This window comes from Leiobunum rupestre, chromosome 4 (genome assembly GCF_980474605.1).
Source record: "Leiobunum rupestre chromosome 4, qqLeiRupe1.1.hap1, whole genome shotgun sequence".
Taxonomy (NCBI): domain Eukaryota; kingdom Metazoa; phylum Arthropoda; class Arachnida; order Opiliones; family Sclerosomatidae; genus Leiobunum; species Leiobunum rupestre.
Window position 1 is genome coordinate 10,126,293 of NC_143387.1, and position 8,334 is coordinate 10,134,626.

Here is an 8,334-nt window from a genome sequence, read left to right on the forward strand (position 1 = left end):
TGTTCATCATCTGAGGCTATTACTTCTAATTCAAGACCATAAAAGTATTCATCTTGGATTAGAGAGGTACCTTTACCTCAGTTTGCTACGTTTTCAACGTAGTAAATTCAAGAATTTAGGCATTGAGAAAAACGTCTAAAAAATTTCAAGAATTTCAGTGTGAGAACGAATTATTGTGATTTTTCAATAGACAAGAAAACGTATTGTTTATAGGAATATTTATCGAGCACTCTATATGATATAGAAAACATTTAATTTCTATATAATTATATAAGATTTTATAGAAAGTTAAAAGATATTTTTGTAAAGATCCTATCGAAGAGGAAAAATCACAATTTCTCATCCGTTATTTCGTTAATAATGCAATAATAAATCATATATTACCACAAAACTTTAAAAGAGGGGGTTATGCCGTGACCAGGATTCGAACCTGGGTTATTGCGGCCACAACGCAAGGTACTAACCACTATACGATCACGGCTATCCCCTCTACGGTCACAAAGTCTTCAAAATCGTCTCAAGAAATAAAAGTTTGAAATGAGCTTGAAATAAATATAAAATAACTGAAGCGCGACCATTTGTAAAGGCCGGTTCACACGTGAGTATGTTTCCCTGTTTTCCGCGTTTCGCCTGCTTGAAACAGAGGTGCAAAAGGAAAAGTATCAGATGGTAAAAAGAGAGGAGACAAAATTCTTCATATGGGAACAAGGCTGAAGAAGACGTCACGGATGGATACCCCGTTAAAGATACTTCTCGCACTGATCAATGGTTGATGGTATAATTTCCAAGTGATAGCTTTTAAATAAAACAAATCCTCACCTCTCGTAGAAATTAATTACTCAAATAATTTTTATCCCTGATCGATTAAGGCGTACGCAGCCGTTGTCTACGTTCGATATACTACGTACTTCGAACTTGAAGTGTTACACACTGCTTACACATCTTACGTAAGCCGGGAGATGCGTAGGCCTAGTAAGTATGCACCTTCAGTTTGATCTTTTAAATTTCATTATTTACAACCTTTACAATTTTAAGATTGTAATAAGCCTAAGCCAAAATTAACTTAATAAAAATGGTAATGATACTGTACCATTTTAAGGCGATACCGATATGCAGCATATTGACAATTTTTTATATGGATTTATAACTCCACTGGTTTTCGAAATAGAGTTGTCTTACCATCTTGCGCTGTACTAAAAATTCGTGAAACATTTCCATCCACAAATTTAGTTTTTAACAATTTTATGTGCGAGTATTATAATTTTAATATTAGTTTTTACGTTCTATATTTGACATTTTGTCATAACGTGCTTTTAAATTATCTTTGTTGTATTAGTCATTAACCTATTTTTAACTAAGTAATAAATTAGAAGTAATTTTAAATGAACCTGTTATAAAATTAGTCATTTTTAATTTTCATTTGTGATAAATTAGTCATTTTAAAAGTTATTAACCCCTTAATAAGTATTAAATGTGATAAATGTACGTTATTATAAGTATATTTGTTAAAATTGTACGCAATTATTTTAAAGTCTAGACATTATGCGAAATTATTTATTTCCAGTTAATTTACTAATTATACATAAGGTTTATGTAAACATGGTTCTCTATTACCACTGATTTTTCAAGGTGCTCTTACGTACTAGACATTGGACGCGGTACCAAACGGTTTTAATTTAAGCATGTCTTCGGCAATTTTGTATGTAGGAGCCATTTACATGATCTTGGGAAAATGATATGCAAGAAAAAATCAACGAAAAGCTTATTCAGTTCATATTAACTTTGAAGGAGATCGTTTCCTCCTCGTTTTAACGGCTAAACACAAACAGAACGGCATGTCCAAACCAAAAGTTATATTTGTTTTTGCTTATAAATGACACTTCCTACTAAATTTAATATGATGTGAATATGCAATATGGAAAATAAAATTATACATTAATGTGATATTTGTGTAGTTTACATTATAAATACAGTAAATTTGCGTAATAGAAAATATTATTAGGGGCATTTCGCGTGATATCCGTCACTTATGCCACCATAAAAATCGATTTTGATAAAATTTGCTGCGCGTGTTAATGTGGTAAAGAAACGCTAGTTGGTAATACATAGGATCTCAAACACAGCTTGTACAAAAGTGGGCTTAAAGATTATAACCAGAGATAATTTAGATAGGAAGAGGTAGCTGATTATTATAAAGTACAAAAAGGCATGTCGCCCAAACACGGTCGCGTCGAGATTATCTGGCCAGGTTAACTTCCTGTCACGTGTCAACTCGATTTTCTCCTAGATTCTTAGTGGTTGCTTTTCTTTTGATTTTACGCGAATAACTGCATCACCATTTGATCATTTTCATCCGCATTCCATCGAGCGAGCGAATTTAAATTTTCTCTGAAATATATTCAAATTTGCTTACGAATTGAAAGGTTTATTTTCTAAAGGTAAATTTTCATTGCGTTTAAATATATTTCGACTTTTTCCAATATTAATAACATTATTTAATGGTTGTATCTTAAAGGCGAGTCAAATTTATTTAACTATCCAAGGCTTAAAAAAAACCTCGGGGTCTTGTAGTTCCAAACAAAACTCGACTAATAGACAGGTTAATGGAGCCCACGGAGTCTTTTTCATAAATTTTCCATCAGCTTAAAAGGAAACCGAGAAATGTAAACGGTGGGTTCAGGCATGTGGTCGAGAAGACTTTACTTTATCCGATGTTTCTCTATGAAAATGAAAACGATGAACGTTTGAACCTTAAGGTAAATGAAACCATTTTTCGGATGCTTCAAGAAAATAAATGTCATTTTTAAATTTTAGTGGCTAGGAAAAGACTTCATGAAATATTTAGAAGATTGGGAGAAAGATATTACCAATCGGCATGGAGATTTTGGAAACTGCGACAGGAAATGCTTTTGAGCGCAGCAACAATTAAGGGTCTACGAATGACTGGTACAGCTATAATAAACATTTATTATTTTAGTGATAGTAAGATTCTTTTTTCTCAATTACAGCCGTTAAATTCCTTTTTAGAAAAGGGGCAAAATAAGTGTTGATGCAGCACTTATATCAAGATCCTCTTCAGCAATACTTTGGGAAGCAGTGATGCTCGGGTGGTCGAATCAGTTATCCTTTCGTTGCGTTGTTTGAAGCCAACATGGATAAACTTAAAGCCTGATCAGGACTAGTCATAGAAGTGGTTAATGGCAATACCAGAATTTCCGAAAAAATTGTTACATAATTTTATTTCAATTCAACTCCAAACATCATCACAGTTTTGAAAAATAAAAAATATAATAGTGATTATTTGTGAATCAAAATAATGCGTTCTTTGTAAGGTAGTTTTACAATACAAATTTGATTATGTAAACAAAATTAGACTTAATTAATCTTTACATAACACAAATTGTAAAATTTTATATAACTAGAAATATCACTCAATATTTTCGTTGTAACACTATTCTGATTGTTCACTCAATCATTATGAATAGGAACATTTTTTAGGAATACATATTGTAGTGGGAAATTTCATGATGAAGGTAAAAATTGTTGAAAAAGTTCCAAATCTGGGTATCCATTTAAAAAATTATACATTGAATTATCTTCAATTTAAATTGTGCTTTGAGATGAGCTTGAACTGTTATTTGTTTTAATTTCTGGAATGTGAATGGTGAGAATTTCTTCCTTTGTTGGGGATCCTTTGCTTATTTTGTTTTTCATCAAAGGAGATTCTAGCTTTTCCTTCTGCGATTTTTTCTTTCCAATATTTTCCACTACAGGCTTTTTCTTTGGAGAGATGAGTTTCGTAGACTCTTTGGACGTTTCCATGATACTCTTTCGTAACGATTAATTAGCTTTGAGGGCTTCTTTGGTTTCATACTGATATTGCTCTAATATGTCCCGGACTAAACATTTTCCTCTAGTATTTACAAATACATCCAAAAATAATTTTGGTTCATTTAGCTTCTCGAAAGTATACTGTAGACAATGATATACAGCTCCTATATAAGTAATATCATAAATAAAAGCATAACCAAATATTTTAAAATAAGAAACAAAATAATTACCTTTTAAGATGAAACACATGGATGTTCGTTTGCTTAGGCCACAGAGACGAATTTCAAATTTGATGCTTCTAACGTCAATCTTTTAACTCCGCCTCTTTAGGGAGGTTACAAAAGCATCATACCGGAAACCGACCTGGCCTGTTATTTCGATCACGTAGTTTTAAGAGCGACAATTCAACCCCCACTTGCCGCTCCCGGTCTAAATTATCTCTGTTATAACTCCGCTTTTTACATTATTTTAATTTGGTATCTTCGTACCCATTACTATATCCCCTGTAGCACAAAGAGTCGATTTAGGGCCGGGCTTTGGTCGAAAAGTCGCTTTTGGGTCCTGGTCCAAATACCGACTGTAAAAGTCCTAAACGTTTCTTAGATAATTCCGCGTAAGTACGTTTTTGGTCGCTTTTAAAGTCTGTATGGCGACCTACAATTTTGGACCACTTATCGAGTCAAGAAGTCTTAAAAGTGTTTGAGATTATTTCGCGTAAGAACGTTTTTTGGTCGTTTTTAAAGTCGTCATCGCGACAAAACATTTTGGTCCACTTGAAGACTCAATAAGTCTTATCATCGGAACTATTTAGAACGCCGACTTTAAAAAGACATGAAAAATTTATAGCCCGACCAACGGCCGACTTATATTCGACATTTTATTTGCCAATTAATCGCGCAAACTGTGAAAGTTTAAATAACTTCTTTACTGTACTCTATTTTTTGCAAAAAGATAATATATTCAATCTGCAAATGTTTGCTTTTTTAAAAATCTCTCAACTCAAGTAGGTTACATTCATATAATTAAATATGTTAGGTGAGATATTATTAATGAAAATTTAATTAATACTTTTTCTAAACCCCAGGAAAATACAGAACTCAGCACCCTAGACTAGAGATCTTATATACCGATTGACGGTTATGTAGTGAAGTGATTACCCACTTCCGTGGCATCCGAAAAATCGGCCTCCATCAGTTATTCATTGTTTCACTCCCGTTCATCGGACTGCACCAACTATATATGTATAAAGCTATATTTACGACTTTACGTGGTAATATTTCAGTCAGATTAAATATCAGAAAGGAAGTCGGCCCGACGCTGTTAGGCAGTTGGTCCAGTGCCTTTTAGTAGTCGATTTAGGGTCAATCAGTCAAGGTCGGCCGACCGTCGGCCTATCCAATTTCGACTAAAATATTAATATTTGAGAGTCGCACAATATTTTTCGGTCGACCGTCGGCCACTCCCTATGCGGCTAGGACATTTCGACCAGAAAGAGGAGGGTCGGCCAATGGTCGACCGACCATGCGGCTTTTTGTCGACGTCGGCCCGACCCTGAATTGCTACAGGGGATGGAACGGTTTGACTTTTTAATGCCACAAGCTGATTTTAGACTTCCCATTTAGCACAGTACGGTCGGTTAGCAGTCGGTTAAGGGTTTGAAAGTTGGCTAACAGTCATATCAGTTATCCCAATTTAACCTTCGGTCCAATTTTTGTATCCTGTGTCCTTGGTACATAAAATGAAAACGGTTGGTTTTTGACAGTTTCCTTACACTAAAGCTAAATGTGCTGACTCCTTGTCCACGCTGGTTAGGTTTACATTTTAGAGTCGTCAATAAATTATTAAATTTGTGGCCAATTTTCCTACACCTTACCAGCAGTTGATTAAACGGCTACAGATCATACCGGCTTTCCAACAGTCAGTGCCGATAAGTTGTATTTAAAGAATTTTTTTACAAGTGCTGATTAGTATGCGGTTTTTGAGTTGAGAATACCGACATAACTCTAAAATTTTACAAATCTTTGCCCACTGCAGATAACTCGTTGCTTCTAAGGTCTAATACCATGAGAAAACTGTATAGAGTGAATCAGAAACAGAAATCAAAACCGCTAAGCAATGTTGGATAAAATACTTTACTGTCGGTATTTTAAGTAAAATACTAAATACTCCTACGATAAAGTATTTAAAATAAAATACTAAATACTCATAGCATTAAGTATTTAAAATAAAATACTAAATACTCATAGCATTAAGTATTTAAAGTAAAATACTTTATTTTAGTATTTTAAAATACTAAATACTCAAAATACTGAAAATTTCTTGAAAAGCGGAAAAATGCTTTATTACTTAAAAATTAATAGGTTAAGCTCATGTCACATTATACTAGTGTGAACTGGGCTTTAAACCGATTTATCAAAATTTGCTTTAAGAAGTAATAGCTGTTCAAAATGTTCATCTGTTAGTCTATTTCTTCTCGGAGTTTTTACAAGTGAACCTTAGGAGAAAAGACGTTCAACTGGAGCCGAAGAAGGAAGTACACACCCATATTTTAGAAATATCATTTTAACTGCTGGAAATCTATGTAGTTCTTGCAAATCTGAAGAACAGGGTTCTTCCAGATATCTGAGAGCTTCAAGAGTGGACCGCGCTACCTGACTTTCTGAATCTTTCCTCACTTCAGCCTCAGGGGCCTCGAAGTCAAAATATTCATCGTCCGATTCGTTCCTATTTTCGTTTTCTAGTGGCATTTTCTCACATTTGGAACTTGAACAACGTATGTCTTCCAGAAAAGCGTTTCGAAATAAAGTTTTCTCTTCTTCAGGAACCCATCTAAGTTTGAATTTTGGGTGAGCTACGGAGGAAATCGCGAAGATTTTACTTTGAGATGAGAAATACAAAAGGTGATTAAATCGTTTCTCTAATCCGTCTAAGAGAGCTTTAATTAAAACCCCAGAGTTTAAACAAGTAGCTTGGATCTTCAAAAGGTGCCTTTTTACTTGTTGAATAGTTGGCATTAGAACACTTAAGAAACAATTCTTTTCACCTTGTAAGCGGTCTAGTGCGATTGAAATTGGGCCCATGACATTGCAGTACTCTTCCAATATTTCTAGTTCTTGTGGTTTAAATCGTGGTATCTTCAAGGAATCCATTATCTCTGGAAGCTTAGGTTTTACTCGGGAATCTAGTATTTTCTTTAAAGCGTCGTAGGTAGCGTTCCAACGCGTTTCTCCAAGCGAGCGTAGAGATATACCCACCTTTTCTTCCACAACATCCGAGCCTTTAGTGCTACGACTTGTTAAATTCCACAACTTAGTGCATTTGGCCGTTGCACTTCTAAATCCTTTTTTATAATTACTTTTAACGTTAATTATGGCATTATTTACATCTGTAGTTGCTAGCAAATTTAAAGTGTGACTTGCACATCTCATATGTGGAGGCAAGTTGTACACATCATCCAATAATAATATTTCATCCACGTCAATGTTTGTAATTATTTCCCTATAATCGTCTTCGTCTGTACTTGCTTCATTTTCATTGTCTGAATCAGTAGTTTCCGAAAATGTTATTCGTTTATCCCCTTCTTCTCCATATTAATGGAAAAGTTTTCACAAAATTAGATCCATTGTCAGTAACAGTAAAACATATTTTCTGAACATCGATTTCGTAGCTTGAAAATATTTGTATTAGCATGTCTGCGATTTTATCATAAGTGTGGCTTCCCTTAAAACGTGTACACGCTAAAGCTACAGAGACAATCTCAAGAGTATCTGGATTTAATAATAATAATAATAATAATAATCAGCTAGGCTAATACCCAAGGCACCACCTTAGGCCTAAGTCATCAAGCGACTTTTGAAGCCTTTAATTCAGGTGGCCGGGTTATAATGCGTAGGAGGGTGCTGACAAGCCCTGCATGCCACGCGTTCGAGCCAACAGCTCCCTACACTAACTATTACCGTTAACCCTATCCAGTGGCTTGTAACTCCCATATAGCTTTTTTTATTTCTACTCCAAATGTCGGCTGTAGTGCAAATACTAGTAATCTTCTTTACGGAATCTTTGATGTTCAGTGTCATCGTTTTATATTGATTTGCAATTTTATTAGATAGAGTTTTCCGAGTCATGACTTTAACTTCCGGGTTTAAACCTTGAACCAACTCCTTGAAGGTGTCTTTCTCAACAGTTGAAAGTGGACAAATCTCTTTCACAATGTAGTTTAGTATAAGCCTGATCTTGATTTACTTTACATTTTTTCGCAGTTGGTCCTTTAAAATCAAGAGACTGCTGCTTACGTTTCTCAGTAGAATTATTCTCTGGAACTATCAATTTAGCAGCTTTCTTGCAATTTTCGTATTCTTGAACTTGACTTTGGTGATATTTCTGAAGTGTAAATTAAAAATAATTTTAATTTCGACACTACTTCATAAGTATAATTATAATGTTTGGATTCTTTTCGTACTTACTCTTAAATGTTTCAGAAGGTTACTTGTAGCATTTTTTCTA

The 8,334-nt window shown here is 34.3% G+C and overlaps 1 non-coding gene across 1 annotated transcript; it reads right to left on the reverse strand.

Moving 5' to 3' along the window:
• Positions 1–409: 409 nt before the first annotated feature.
• TRNAH-GUG (transfer RNA histidin (anticodon GUG)) lies at positions 410–481 on the reverse strand. The gene has a single exon. It is a non-coding gene; the product is annotated as a tRNA-His (tRNA).
• Positions 482–8,334: the final 7,853 nt, after the last annotated feature.